Source organism: Venturia canescens, chromosome 5, assembly GCF_019457755.1.
Source record: "Venturia canescens isolate UGA chromosome 5, ASM1945775v1, whole genome shotgun sequence".
NCBI lineage: Eukaryota > Metazoa > Arthropoda > Insecta > Hymenoptera > Ichneumonidae > Venturia > Venturia canescens.
Window position 1 is genome coordinate 8,061,586 of NC_057425.1, and position 15,875 is coordinate 8,077,460.

Sequence of the window (15,875 nt, forward strand, 5' to 3'; positions counted from 1 at the left end):
CATTCATTGGGCGTTGGTGAACTCGGCTGTGAGTCGTTCTACCTCCCACTGTCGAGCATTAAAACTGGGGAAAGGGCCGTAAGCTGTTTCTCGAATCGTGGGTACCGATCTCCATGGTGCCCGCGAGAACTTGGGAATTTGTTTCTTTGGTTTTCCTTTTGTTACTCGCTTGTAAGTCGAACGAAGAAATTTATGTTTTTCTTTTCATAAATGTTTTCAAAAATGTATAGAAAAGTAAATGCTATTGTCTCCCATCACGATAATTCAATTTCGAATGAGTCGCTAATTTTTCGTCTAAACATGTGCAAAATGTTGAATTCATTTGAAAAATGTTTTTCTAACTTTTTGATTTTTTTATGATTTTACAGCACTTCACACGCTTCCATTTCCACGTGAGAATGCCGATGGTACGCGGAACATTGAGAGCGTGAAAAATCGAACTGCTTTTCCAGTGCGTTGGGGGAAAACGACGAACATTTTGACTGAACAATTGTCCCGCTGATAATACCGGGAATAAGTCACTTTAAACAATTATCTTATACTCGAAGTACAAGTGCAATAGTAAGGAATAAAAATGCACAGATAACATAACTGACTGTTATAGTTGAGTTCCGTGGGGAGCGAGTGCTTCACGTGAAATTTTCCGATAGTTGTCCGGGCTCTCCTCGGAGCTGAGGTGGAGGTTGTACGTCATCGCAAAACTTTTCCCCGTTTAGATAAGAGAGGGAAGGATCCACAGTAATTTGAAATGTGTCCCGGCGGGGCTCGACTTTTGATGCTTCGGAATTCGATGCATTTCAGCATTGGATTACCAGCGAAAAACGATTACGAGAAGAAAATTTCATCGAATCCTGCTCGAGTTTCCCGTCGCTTGAATTTATCTGAGAATTCAAACTTTCGAATATCGTCGAATGTGTTCTTTCCCCTCTTATCGTCCATTCGAAACTTCGCGAATAAGCGAAAACGAAAGCTGCAGTACAATTGAACGGAGAGTGGCCAAATTCTTCTAGAAAATCTCGCAAAAAATTGAGAAATCCCCAAAGACTAAGTACTCCCAACGTCCAGAAAATAATGCCGAAATGACTCGATGGATTCGTTCAAAAAGCAGCAATAAACACCAATGATGAACAAAACGAACTGCTAAGCACCAACCTCTCCCAAAAGTGGGCCAAGTATCTTCGTCTCTCTCTCTCTCCTTTCTTCTTCAGGAGAACACCATCTGGCTTGATTATGCTATAGTTATGGCGTGTCCTCAGAATGCCTGAGATAAGAAGTTTTTACAGTAGCGACTCTCTCCGGCGTGACAAAGTACCGATGGGATGTGCAATCGCCCGGTGTGCTTTTGCGCTACTCCGCATGAACTCTGCAAACGTAGAATACATTCAGAAACAGAGTTACATGTATATAGGGGGGCCTATGGCTGGATACGAAGTTGGTGGGCTCGTGTTGAGAATCGTACTTGCCCATATCTCTATAGGTACGTCGGCATATCCAGGACGTGTTCATGTGCTCGAAGGTACATGGATATGTATAAATTTTGAAGTCCTTATGTATATAGTGAAGCCATTGTTCTCTCAACTACTTTGGGTAATTGGCTGTTTTTCTTAATTGCTCGACAAGTTTGCCTTGCTGCTCTCTTTCCTCCGTCCTCTGGCCTGCGCGTTCCCCTCTCATCCTGTAATATCCTGTGAGCGTTATCACAACAGTTGCGTTATCGCGTAACAATTATATTAACGTATAATAGGAAGAGAAAGCCTTTTCGCTACGAAAGCTGAGACAAATCTTTGGCTCTATCGAGCTCTGGAAACGTTTTCATTGTTCGCACACTTTTTTCTTCGTTCATTCGTTTTTATTCCTCAACGAGATTTCATGCCTCTTCATTCTTATGAAACGAGGGCTCAGATTACGGAAGGAGCTGATTTTTACTGGTTTAATTTTTGAGGGCCTGATAAGTGTTATTGCGCGACGAGGTTAATTTATTGATGTTCTTTTCGTTGTTCCAGGTTGCTGTGTCACCAACTTCTCTATAGTCAGAGGCCTCCAGTTTCAAAGGAGTGAGGAGTTTTCATTGGAATTTTCCAAATGTCATCGACAACGTTGCCTTTCCTTGGGTGGAAATGGAAGGAAATTCTGTTTTTCTGTACGCAACGGAAGACAATACGAGAGGAAAAGAGCGAGTGCGAGGAGGGAGGAGATGTAATCAACTGGCCACTTTGGCATCGATTCGTATCGCGTATTCCAATAAAGCTTTCTACTAGAGCTGCATATGCTTCCCCTGAGAGTGAGAGCAAAGTACGAGGAAGAGGAAGAGGCAGTTCACGTATACAGATATATTCATGGGTAAGCATTTTTCTCGATCTCTTTTTCGATCAAGAGAAACAAAAATGAAAGAGAGCGAGAGAGAGAGAGAAATGCTGAAAAAATCTGCTGCTGAGCGCGTGTCCGGTACGCTGCTTTCCATGGAGCTCACGTTTTTATTGCAACCCCATTTCCAGCCCATACAGACAAAGGAAAAGAGAGAGAGAGAGAGAGTTGGAGAGAATGACTAACTGACAAAGGGCGAGTGCCACGTAAAATCGTTATTACCTGACATGAACTAACCCCCGAGTAATTCCACATTTTTAAATCTCTTCGTTTTTCAGTATTTCCAATCACAAAAGAAATAACGACATCGGAAAACATCGGAAAGTAAATGAAGCCAAGTTTATTTAGTCAATTTTTCCATTTTCAATATTTCCATTTAGAATTTCCAGTTTTCCTTTGTTTATTCGCCTGCGCTTTGTAAGTTGATGCATATTTCAGGTTCGCATATGTACGTTTTTCGGTAAATTTACTCATTTTTTTCATGTGGATTTTCACTCTATAGATCGCACTGCACCAAGCACAATGCAGCTGCAATTCTGTGCCCCCTTCGTCCCTCTCGTTTTACCTGCCCACGAAGGTACGCTCGCAAAATAAATACCCATCGCACGAGAGGAAGCGAATATTCCCGAGAGAGAAAGTGAGCTCACAGCTCCATCCTTCTCTTTTCTCTCTTTCCCCTCTCCCCTCTCATTCTCTCTTATAAATATAGATACAAACCTATCTGCAGTACCCCTACGAGTTTCCCAGGTTTAAAAGGGTTTAATAAAAGTAATTGGATTTTATCGCTCGTAACATTTTCGCCCAGAGAGTATACGGGGCTCTCCTCTCTCTCTCCTTCCTCTTTCTCTCAGTACCCGCGAATCCCATGATCGCGTTCGAAACTCACGATCGTTCATTAACTCGAGGCAATGCATTAATATGTATGTATAAATCGACTTTTTCTCTCTCTCTCTCTCTCTCTTTCTCTCTCTTGTTCTCTCACCACCGAATGGGTCAACGATCGGTAACGCGCGCTCTTTATTTTTCGTTAAAACACACATAAAACCGTTGTTTTTTATCGTTCTTTCAATTTCGGCTAACGTTATTGTGTTAAGCTCCAATGATTTATAATCTTTTCTCTCAATTCCCCTTATACTTCAATTTTTTCCATCCCCCCATTTTTATACTGCCTCTTCTCCACCGTTCGTTTCGTTCGTCTAACGATCTTTTAATTCGTCTGCCAAACAGGAAATAATCTACGCAGAAGCCTAACGATACGTATGATCCAGCAGCAGCTTCCGCGAGGGATTCAATATCTATGGAGATATCGGTCGATGAGAACGATCGAAATTCTAATTCGCCAAATAAAATAGCAGCAAAAACAACGGTAACGTGTTTTCGTTGGCTCCGTAAAAAAACAGAAACGAAATTCTCTCCCCGAATACGCGTTGAAATCGATTTTCAATAATATTTACCGTGTTCGAAGCGAAAAACGATTATGAAAAAATCTATTTGTTTTCGTTGTTTATTCGACGGACGATTTTTATACTCGAACTCGATTTCGTAACGTCGGATATTCGGAGAACAAAATGAAGCATTTCAACCATGAAATATAACAAATTCTGGGCAAAGGTCGTGAATATTCAAAAAATTAATGAAATATTTTATGTATACGAAACAATAGAAATACGCGAACGTATAAAATTACAAATTTACGTTAATAATGAATTTTATTCGATGCCCATAAAATATGATGCTGTTGACGAAGGTTCGACTTTTCCATTGAAAGTCATGCACAGCTCGATCAATCGTACCCGCTGCTTACTACAAGGGAATTTACTGCGCTCGAAATACTTGACACTCTCTTACTTTGTTATTCTTTTTGTTGAAGGAATCCGCAGACGTAAAAAGCCGAGGTGTTTCAGGTAAATAGCATCTACAGGATCATTGTGCGGTTCGTTGTATAAGCATTTGCGGAGTTCGGTGGGATGCGTGTCGCTCGGGTAAACTCCCTGGAGGGGCCCGGCCAGCGGGGAAAAGGGTTAGGGGTGTGCGAGAGCTTTTACTGCTCTCGAGAGTTTTCTTCCTGGGGCAATCGTTCCAGACGCGAATGGGACGTTCAGCGACGGTAAATCTCCCTTTTCTCTTTATTTATACACGCGTCCGTAGATACATACGCGCACACACGTAAATGCCTCTTCACTTTCTCGTAGGTTTTTCCTGATGGCGGTGTTGCACAACAGCGTGTACCTTCGCTAAGGGTAGTTTTATTGTCGTAACCGAGCCCTCGGAGTAAAGGATTGTGCATCAGATTCCTGTGCCCGTAAACTTGGAGGATCGTGCGAATAAACCGTTTCGTCGATAGCAACAAATGTGAATCGTTGTTTTGGCCTATCGCTTCTCACGTTCCTGCGCGTTCGCGAATGAACGTTGGCAGAAGTGGGAATAACCCTTTTATTTATCGGCTGCATCGGAGGCCAGGAAGGATCGCTGTTAAACCGAAGCATTTTCTCATTGTTCCAAAATGTTTATCGGGACGATTGGTCTCCATCGAAATGTGAGTCGGAGTCAAGAGAGTTTTGAGTGATTGTTTAATCACAAAAAACGAGTGTTGCCTCATCCGAATGGGACGATCTTGCAGCATCATCTTCAGAGACGCGTAACGCTCTTTGTTTCGTCGAGGAGTTACTCGGAGACGTGGATTCATAATGCAAGATGGTGAAAAAGCAATTCCATCGTGTCGCAATGTCGGCTGGAAGGCTTTTCTCCTGCTTCCTGTGTAAGGACGTTTTTTCCACGCTTCTCTTTCGCTCTCTCGCATGGACTCGGGATCTCACCTGGAGGCTGCATGATACAGGACAAACGAGGAGAAAAATAAATTTGATAAAACACATCCGACGCTCGTCGGTCGTTTATGGGAGAGCCTTTTCGCTTATTCTCTCGCGTCGCATACGCCAGATGAACATGCACGCAGCATCCGTTTTCAGTCGCTCTTCTCCACACATATATACGTCCATTTACACGCACACTGCTCGCACATATTTTCAACAGATAAGGAGAGGCAAAATGTGGGAGAAAAAGCGTTGTATTATTTTTGCATGCACATACGAAACGCGGAAGAACGTATTCCGCAGAGTTTTCTAAATTATTCAAAATTTCTGTCTCTCTCCTTCTTTATTTTCTCTATGATCTACAACGCCCCTCTTGTCAGTTGGCAGTGCCAATCCATCCTTTTTCAATGCTTCACTTTCCTTCTCACCTCACTTCTTCTCTCGAGCTTTCTACTCCTCTGGGCAAAGACCGGACGAAATGCTAGGATGGTAACTCGAAAAAATGGTTTTTTCAATCATTTATTTTCGGAGCAAACTTTTTCACCGGTTTTTCTCATTTTCATTGGCTTCCCTCCACTCCGTTTTCTCGGTGGACCATTTTACACCATTTCATACACGTGTATTTCTCTTTTCACTTTTTCCTTCATCCCCCCTTTTCTGTTCATCCGCACAGTTTTTATCTCTCTCTCTCTCTCTCTCTCTCTCTCTCTCTCATTTTTCCTTTCTCTGACGATGCTCCTAGCAGGATCTAGTCCCAAGAGAATTTCTACTTTTCTGACAGAATCGTTCGGGCGCAACTTACGCCAATACACACCCACCCGCCCCATTTATCCCAAGCAGTATTTCCAGACGAGCTTACAAAGGCACCCAGAATCCAATAAGTCCGATAACACTCGTCCCTTCAATAATTTTTTCTATATACATGCTCTCTGGACGTGTATATTTATATTTTTTTCATAGATTTTTCTTTCGATGAAAAACAATTTTTAATCGTGTTCGCATCATCAACTGTTTACGCTTTTTCTCATCCGCATTTTTGCAACCAGCTTCAAATGTGCCTTTAATATCGAGCAGTACAAAGGATTCGTGTTACGAGTTCTCACAAGAGTTGTAAAATTAAATACGATACCGTACCAGGGAGTAGCGTTAAAAGAAATTTTAATTTATATTTATCATTCATTTTCATTTTTTCATTTTTTTTTTTTTTTTAACAAATTTTTCATACTACAAGATTATGACGCGTTCGTAGAACTCCAACCTTTGAGTTTACACAGAAGCGGAAGTGAGCTCTCGACTCTCCTTCATCTCTCGAGTCTTTGACGTCGAGTCTCTTCGCTCGCTCCCTCCTGTCATTGATAATCTTACCGCGAGGATTCCTCGTCTCTATACACACGCGGGATTCCATGTATAACTGTATTTTTTAAGGGCATGGGCTTTTCGAGAGACGTTGGACCAAGTGTCTGATTCTTTCGAAATTTTAACAGCTCATTGGTCGTCCAGAATTGGGCAGGGGCCGAGAAAATGATCGAAACTTGGTGAGAAACTTTTGGTGTGCCTTGTCATCGAGGATCGTGAATGAAAAAGTTTTTTTTTTTTTTATTTCTAGATGGATTGTGAAATGACGAAAATATTTGGTCGAAGAAAAATGAGGAACGATGAGAACCGGATGGAAAAATGGACAAATTCTCTGGGACGAAGAGCTCGAGGGTGAGAAGAAAATTCAACGGTGACTTCGAGTAACACGAAGAAGAGGATTTGAATTGAAAAGTCCTGTGTACGCATCGATGGAAAATCCAAAGGGAGGATGTACATTTTATATATAATCACAGCGGAGTTCTCGTCCCTTTGACTTTTTGCAAGATCGAAAAAGAAGTTGCGGCCTCCCGCGCGATCAATGCTTCTCCAACTTCTGCGGGGGTTTGAAAATATAAAAAAAATCGAATCTATCGTTACGATCATTGCCTCAAATGCGAGGAGGAGGGCTGCGGAGCTGAAATTGACATTTTCAGGGGTCAACCAATCCGACTCCAGAAAAACGTACCTTTTTTCTTCTTTCCTCGGTTCGTGGCTTCGCGACCAAGAGAGAAAAGACGAATGTTCTCGAAGTGGAATAAAATAATGAAAAAAAGGCTGCGGATTTGGGGCCAGCAGGAGGAGAGAAGGGTTCTAAAGTTTCAATCCCGCTGCGTAATCCGTTTATTCCATTGGCTTCGAAGGGTGGGCAAACGAGACTGGTGCGAGGGTTCTGTCTCACGCCACATACTCGATACGTCAGTACAGGAGACGCCAAAAGCTGTGAATTCGCTCTGGGAAACATTTGAATCGTCGAGTCCTCGAGAAAAGGGATTTTCCTTGCTCCCCTCATTTTTCTTTCCTTCGCGTCGTTCGTGCTATTTCGATCGATCAGTCCCAAGCGACTCGAGCCCGAGGACACAGTGCTGGGATGAAGCTCATTCGATTTATCCAAAATTCAAATGCCCCCGATAACTTTTGATTCACTCTGTAAACAATATAAACATACGAAGAGACAGACGCATAGAGATTGAAGGATCTCTTGCCCACTTTCCACCCTCGCGGTTTGCACCCCCTGGAGGGTTGCATTACACTGCACTCGTATATATATCGTTATATCAGCTTTGACAAGCGGTACTAAAAGTACGGAGGAAGCTTCTCTCCGCGGATGGCTGTATACTTAATTGCATCGGGGTGCATACGGAATGCATTTGTTTCCCTCTTCCCTGTTCTTTTTATCTTTGTATATTTGTTTACGCGAAGATAAAAGAGTTATTTACGGCAAGGATAGTGGGCGCGGACTGGCTCAAGAGCGCTGAGACGCTCGGAATTTCCTCCGCAGCTCTTTTTCTCTCTCATCTCTTACTCTCCCCTCAATTTATTTGATTTTTTCTTTATGTTTCTCCCACTTCGAGACACTCCATTCACCGCGCGATTGTTATTTTAATTCGATCTCTTTCTTTTTCGTCATTAGACTTTCGCTTATTCCTCCGTCTACGAACGTTTAAGAGGCTCTGCATCAAGCCCCTCGGCCCCGCACTCTTTCGCTCTCTCTTGTTGAGCTCATCTCTTGCAGCTTGTCACAGCACAAAGCTTTTTTATTCCCTTTATCAACTCTGTCTTTTTGCTTCCTTGCTACGATTCGAAGCCCTCTCGCAGTCTTTCTGTTCTCCTTTTCTCCACCTCTACTCATCCTCCTTCGTCCATTTTCTTTACTCTCTTTCACTCTTCATCCCTATTATCTAGCCGCTGAGAGAATCTCATTAAAATTATCTTCTACCGAGTTCTTCTCGTGTCGACTTTTTATCTCTCTCTTCTCATTTCCCCCCAGCATCCCAGTCTCCTTTCTCCTTCGTTCTTGCCTTCAGCGCTTTCCGAGCAGAGAATCGTACAAGAAAATCGTGAAAGACCGGGCCCAAAGCGATAAAACGAATTCAATGTTTCGCTCGAGATTTCTCGCATCGCTCTCTCGCGTATTCTACTTTCTTTGAGCGAGCAAAAAAAGCTTTTCGTTTCTCCCTCCGCTCTCATACCGCGTGTTAACGAATCGAAATATTACTTTTTACATCTATTTATCTTTCGTCACGCAGAGCCTCGAGGTCCGCGCGTATTTCATTTCTATTTCAATTACATTTTAATTGAATGCTCCATGAAGCACCAATTGAATGAGCTTCGAACTGCTGCGATGACTAAATTGTTACATCATTTCGAGCGGTAACCGTTGGCTATTGACCGGAGGCACGGAGTTGGGTTCTGCGTTGTTGAAAATTGAGCTCATTAAACGAAAAGTTTGCGGCTCGTTGAGTGGCGGGTTCCCGACGTTTTCGAAACACTCGTCGACGCTTCGAAATTTGCTTGGTTTCTTGGAAAACGAGCTCCCGTCGCACTATTTCTCGTCCGCAGGGCACATTTGCAGTTCCATTTGATTGAAAATTTCCTCCCATAACTTCAATATTATGGATATTCGACTGCTCGCAGGAGAAACGAAGATTTCGTTCGGTGCATTCTCAGGGAATGGTCAACTTTCGCAAACCATGAAACGAGAGTTTCCTCAAATATAGTTGGAGCTAATAAAAAAATTCGAGTCCCGAAGCTCCAGTGAATATTAAATGCTCCATAATCGATGGGAAAGTTAGTGAAAACACTTTTCTAAATGAAGCACTGATTTAATTAGTTCTCGTGTTAGCCTCTGCGCGGATGTATCTCGCAGAAGTTAAAAATATAAACTTCCCGAAGGCGAGTTTGCCATTCATTGGAACCTCGTAATTTAGGCAAAACTGCTGCTGGCCAACTTTCCCCAAATATTCGTTAAAGTGCATTTTCCTGAAGGTTATATACCCCCGGAATATTAAAGTTTCTCAAACTTTTCAACGATTCTCTTCCGATATCTGAACAACGGAAAATCGCTCGATGAAATCTCGCTCGTAGGATGTTTCTCACGAGCGATAAACAGGAGTAAAATGTGAAAAAAGAAAGTGAAAACTGTGAACAGGAAACGTTCAGTCTCCTCCCTCGGTGCGTTTCCTCCCATTTGGTCTTGCCGCCCCGTTTTCCCTTTATACCTGGGGCTCGCTACCGATGGATGTTGCGCATTGTCCGAAGGTCTTGAAACTTTTATGAGCTCTTGGCTCTCGTGCACGAAGCAGCAACTATTTATCGATGTATTTGCCCGCGCCCTGGACACCGAGAATCATCTCTTCGGGATCGCAGCCCAGAAAAGTGAGTAAGAGGACCGGCTTCCATTTTTATTTTTTCCAACTTTCAAAAAAGCTTCCCGCAGTAATGGGAATGAGAGGAAAAGCGAAAAATTCGACAGCTGAAAAACAAAAGGAAGAAAGAAAAAAAACGAGCAAAGATAAAAACACCGGAATAATGTATTCGTCTGGCGGATGCGAGAGCTTGCGTCGATGATTCTCCGTCTCCCTTTCTCCCTCGCCCTTTCCTTTCTCTTTACCTTTCTCCTCTCTGTAACAGCGTACAAAGCTATATGACGAAGTGCCTGAGGCTCGTTGAATATTTCATGGAAGTAGCCGCACCATGGAAAACCACAGCAGCCCCTTCGTTCATCCCCATTGCCTCTCTCTCTCTCTCTCTCTCTCTCTCTCTCTCTCTCTCTCTCTCTCTCTCTCTCTCTCAACATTCACACGTACATTCGCGAGCGTAGGAGTATTGTGCTGAAAATATACCGCGCCCTTCGGCTCTATAAGTTGCGGTGCAGCCTCGTGTGCACTCCTCTCGTCAATGTCCTGGCACACAGACACGCCGGACGCCTTCGTATCGCAGAGCTCTTCGTGGGGAATTCGGAAATATCCATCTCCGAGCTCCAGTTTTGGGACGGGAATGAGGCACCGTGGCTGAATGTTTGTGGATGAATTTTCGACAATTCCGACCCTTCTCGCTGGTCCAGACATCTCGTGTAACGTTGCGGTAAGCTCTCTTCCACGATCCGTATATCGCGAGGGACACTTTTCCCTTGTCGCTATACGACGGGGTATGAGCTCCGAAATCATGGACAATCGCCTATACGCGAGCTCTTTTCTTCCGGAGTTCAAGAATTTTCATTGCTCGTTTCCCTGATCGTGGGATCGTACATCAAATTTTTTGGGATCTTCGGATTTACGATTCCTCCCCTTTCATTTAGAATTTAGTGCTCATTTTTCATGACTTGTTACTAAATATTTCAATCTAGCGAGCCTTCTCGCGATGTAATATATTTCAATCAGCAATACATTTTTTCTCCTTTCGCAATATTAATTCCGAGGCCGTATAAAAAGATATTGGATCAAGAAGTTTTTCGAGTTTCCTCGATATATTATGCACGTACACGGTGTGAAGAAAATGAAAAAAATTGTTCAATTCAAACTGCTGATTTGATGGTCGTTCAATCAGCACAGCACTCTGGCCCAAAAACACTTTTCAATTGAATATAGGATATTTTACAGCATGTAAGAAAAAATATAAAAATATGTATGCTTATGACAGATTTCATAAAGAGTAAACGAGAAACGTCAATATTTATTCGTAAAAATGCACATTATAACTCAATTTTAAAAATCCTCTTTTTTCATCTGTTTTTCAAATGTCTGAAACGTCATCCGCCATGCTGGATTCCAACGTGACGTCACCGATAGTAAACAATCTAGATTTTTATCGCGTCCTCTGTGTTATTTCGAAATTTTACACTTTATTATCACCTTTGTGGACTTTTATCATTTATTTTATTAAAATCGCATCGCGGAAGGCGGCTTTGTGATAGCAGAAAGTACAAATCTAATACCACCAATGATAAATATCTTGACGGTGGTGACGAGCCCACAATTTTCGTGGCGTTTTTACACTTGTATTATTGCATTCAGGCACAAGACACCAATGATAAACGTAATAACTCAATATTTTCCAAAATCTTGTCACTTGGTTTTTCGCCATCGTATTGTTTACCATCGGAGTGACACGTCACAGACCGGAACAGCATGGCGTTTTCACGCGAAAATTCAAAATCATGAATAAAAAATATTTTTCAGGACACTTTTCGGTGTTATAAAATAAAAATAAAAATTCTACTGGTTCATTACGATCTCAAAAAAAAGTGTAATGCCCTACTGAACGATGTGGAAGCGCAGTCCAGTTGAAGCGACCTAAACGCCCCTCAAATCAACACAAAAATTGTTAATTTCGAAAACCTTTGCATATTGCATTGTCCGACGAAAAAAATTTCAGCTCAATGCCCCAGGAGAATTGGTCCATTTTGGCTTATGTAGTCGGGCTTATGAACTCGCAGTAGACTTTGCGGGTTTACGAGTTACGATAGGAAATTCGAAGTTGTCAAGCAGCGGTCCGGGGCACGCGAGTTTATGTTGCATACTGATAAATACTGACGCAGACACGTGCACGCTTTATTTATGTAGGAGTGCGTCAATGGAGTGGAGGCTCGTCCGTAGGATTGCCGATGCCAAGGGCGAGGGATTAGACTCGCCACTGGCGAGTGCGTTATTGTTCCCTCGTCTGTTGGCAACCCCCGCGAATGCCTGACGCCCGCGGAGGATCAAACGTCCAAATTTTGCGTATGCACTCACCCCTAACCCGCTCATCTTGCTGGCCGGTTTCTTCCCTTCGTATTTCATGGCTCCGCTAATCCCGCTCGGACTTTCGCTTGCGCATATACGCGCGGGTGAAACCGTCGAGCACGGTCCTACGAATCTATCGAAGCCCGAGGCACAAAGGGACGCGAATGGAGCGAGTTTGGGCACTCGGGGCAAGGAGCCTCGTGCCCTTTTGTCGCATTCACCACTTTAATAGCGTGTTTTTCGTGTAAGTCGGTGGTGCGGCTTAAAAGTTATCCCATATATTTTGGGATGACGAGAACGACGAGACTCCGCTGTGCATGTATACTAGGTACGCAGACACGACGCGTCAGAGCAGGGAGCTTTGCCAGTCGCGGTTTTTCAACTTTGTTATCGAACTTTCGCCTGCCACTGTAACACCGCCCTTTTCGGCAACGGGCCTCTGCAAAAAACATTTCTCCTCATATCTGGCCACGTTCACGAAGAGATTTTACGTGGATATGGATTATGCGTATGCGTACGGCATTACGCAAGTGTTTGCAGGATATACGAGGAACGCACGAGTCCCGAGAATATAAGGGACCGCGGAGGCGTGTCAGGATCCTTGTAATAAAATGCCCAGACTCCCGTAATTGATGTATCTTCGCTTCAATCTCTTGTTTCTTGTGCTGCTATTTTATAGCATTTTCCTGGAATATAAAATCCCGGGGGCACTTCCTTGCATGGGTTATTTCTGACAGTATTTTTTTATCCTGACGAGAGAGATTCGTTATTTTCCTGCTCGATCATTTTCCAGAGGGCTCTCCGCTGCCTTCGATACCCGGCGCACTTGTCGTTCGTAATTTAATGGGCTTTCAATGTGTTTCCGCGAATTTCCATGTTCCCACAGAGAATATTGACGGCGCGACGAGCTTCCACGAGTGTATTTAAAAGAGAAAAATATTTGAAAACCCTATAAAAATATGAAACTTCGTGTTTTGTGAAAAAGAATCTCCCCGCCCTCTGGACGGGATGATGCATTGTTTGGAATCCCCGGGCGTTACTACTACCAGCGAACTGACGGGGATTTAAAAAAATAAGGGAGAATGTGCATATAGAGGAAAAAACAAAACGAGTGAGAATGGAAAAATTGGGTACGAAACACTCGCCGAAAAAGACTCGATCCGACGTTTTGGCTTGACTCTTTTGTCGGTTATGCGTGCATTCGATCCGATTTCACGGACGTGTTTGTCTGCATATGCGTGTATTAAAATGTTGGATATAAAGGGTCGGAATGATGGATGAATGCTCGACGACGAGACCTCGTGTTTGACGGATCTCTTATCAAAACTTTCCGCGAAGAGGAGAAAAAACACAATTTTTTTGGGTTCTTTGGGAGTGCTGAAAATTTTCAAACATTTTCGATCTTGCCAACTCGCTCGATCCGATTCGCTTGATTTCTGCCCTCTAAGCGTCGAATTTAAGGCCGTTTTAACACTGCGACGAATTTCTCGGCGCGACGCTCGTAAAAATCTAAAATTCATAACATCGACGCGTCTAATCGGCAAAGGAGAATAAAAAAATGTATTTTTCCCTTTCGCCGGCGTACGGGAGCGCGATATCGGGCGAGGAATTTCAGGCTGAATGGCTCCGGTATCGGCCGACATTCTCGGCGCCTCTCTTTTTCTACTTTCCCTTCATCCCTCTGCCCCTTTCTCGACGACTCTCTCTCTCTCTCTCTCTCTCTCTAATGCTCGCGAAAGATTCGACGGAGCGTACAATTTATGTTTATCGTGGCGCGGAGGCGAGTGCGCTCGACGTAAGAACGTAAACGCGTTCTCGATTTTACATTGAAATAACTTAGCGGATCAGACGCTCGATATTACCTATGCGGAAAACGATTACATCGATCGACGCCCCAGGTCGCGAGGCTGCTCCTCCGGGCTCTCCGAGTCGCAACCTCGTCGCCTCATCTGCCGCTAAAATAGTGACGGTGACGCAGGGTATGGAGCACTCGAATTTTAATTCGATTCATTCGGAAGATTCCCAAATTCCCTGGATCGTTAAATCTCGAGGAGCGAGTGGGCGAATTTCGAAAAAAAGTGTCCCATTTTCATCGAATTCCACCAACTTTTTTTCCTCGATTTAACTTCGTCACCGCGTGTGGCTCTGTCAAAAAATTGTCCGCACCGTTTGGAACGATCGGCAGATGCCCGAGGCTGGGACCGGAAATTTCTCAGGCTAAAGTCGCGACTCGCCGAGCTTGCTCGATAGAATTTAACATTTTCCAGTCTCACCACGCCGATCACAAACTTCGGGGGGAATATCGAATATGAAAATTCTTACGTGAGATAAATTTTCCCACGGAGTAAGAAAAAGTATCATAGTCGAGTTAGACGGGGCTTGCTCGCACAGCTACACAGAGCTCGAGCAACAACCGCTGCTTTCCTTCTCCTATTTTTCCCGGCAAAGTTCTTACGATTCTCTTCCCATTGTCTCGGCGGCCCCTGGAACTCCTATTTTCGTCGATTTTGAATTTAGACTCGACGAGCTCAATTTCACGGCGGTGTACGCTCACAGCGTAGGAAGCTCTCGACGATCCGCTATTAGGTGGGAGCTCATAAAATTTTGAGTTTTTCCAAAAAAACTCGGGAAAGTAAAGCTCCCCGAGGACCTCGTTGCGAAGGCTTCCTGCCGCTTTTTACCCTCGCGATATTTCTTCGAGGATGAAAACATCTGGCAGGATCGACACGTGTCTGATTCGGCGATGTTGAAATCTCCGCTATTGATATTACGCGAGAGGATCGGGCCTCGTGTCTCGCTCGACGATATTCTCGAATCGGAAGCTCTCGAGAGGGGAAGCAGCGAGTGGAAACAGAGGGCGAAAGTATAGTGGTTGTACAGCAACGCTCGGCAAGTATGAGGTTTCCAAGATATTCTTGCCCCGAGGGAAGCCGCGTCCCGCGTTATTGCTTCGAGTCGAACAGTTCTCTCGGGTTCTTTGACGGGCGAAAAGCTTGGACGAATCTTCTCTGCGCAAGGTATCACGTAATATTATTGCTCGTGTACACCGCGCGCACGGGTTACCTTCTGTTCCTTCGCGCGCTGGATGGCGCTTCAGCGGATCGCCAAACTTCAATCTCTCCCGAACCGCCTGCTTCGCATTTTCGGGCTGAAAATCATTTTTAACGATTTTTAACGATCTGCGTTGAAGGAGTTTTGTTGAAGCGTGGAAAATCGGTTCGATAGCAGCCGCCGTGTGAGCGCTTCGATCATTCCGCGTTTTATCTCATTTTTATTAAAAACATTTTCATCCCGCAATACCGTTCGAGCGGTTATTTCCTAATACGATTGAGAAGAAGAAGAAGAAGAAGAAGAAGATTGAGGTAAACCCCGAGGAAAGTTTAATCGCGACGTCCGCATGTGTGCACGCTCCAAGAAACACATGCCCGTCGTACAAAAATGGTTTGTACGATATGAAGGCAGCCGCGTTATCGGGATTAGCTGGAGCGGAATGAAGAGACTCCGCCACCACGACGCTGGAGTTGTTAGCCAATTTGTATAGGGTCTTTTAAAACTCGCAGCCAGTCAAAGTCGCAGATGAATCGTTCGGCCAAGAAAAATCTTTTCGTCATTGTTTCATGTCGTG

General features: G+C 43.9%; 1 long non-coding RNA gene across 1 annotated transcript; it reads left to right on the forward strand.

The window, feature by feature from the left end:
* Window positions 1–2: 2 nt before the first annotated feature.
* On the forward strand, window positions 3–5,846 carry LOC122410981 (uncharacterized). The gene is made up of 6 exons (XR_006261046.1): window positions 3–171; window positions 369–1,477; window positions 2,004–2,340; window positions 3,592–3,730; window positions 4,235–4,471; window positions 4,557–5,846. It is a non-coding gene; the product is annotated as an uncharacterized lncRNA (long non-coding RNA).
* The last annotated feature ends 10,029 nt before the right edge of the window (window positions 5,847–15,875 follow it).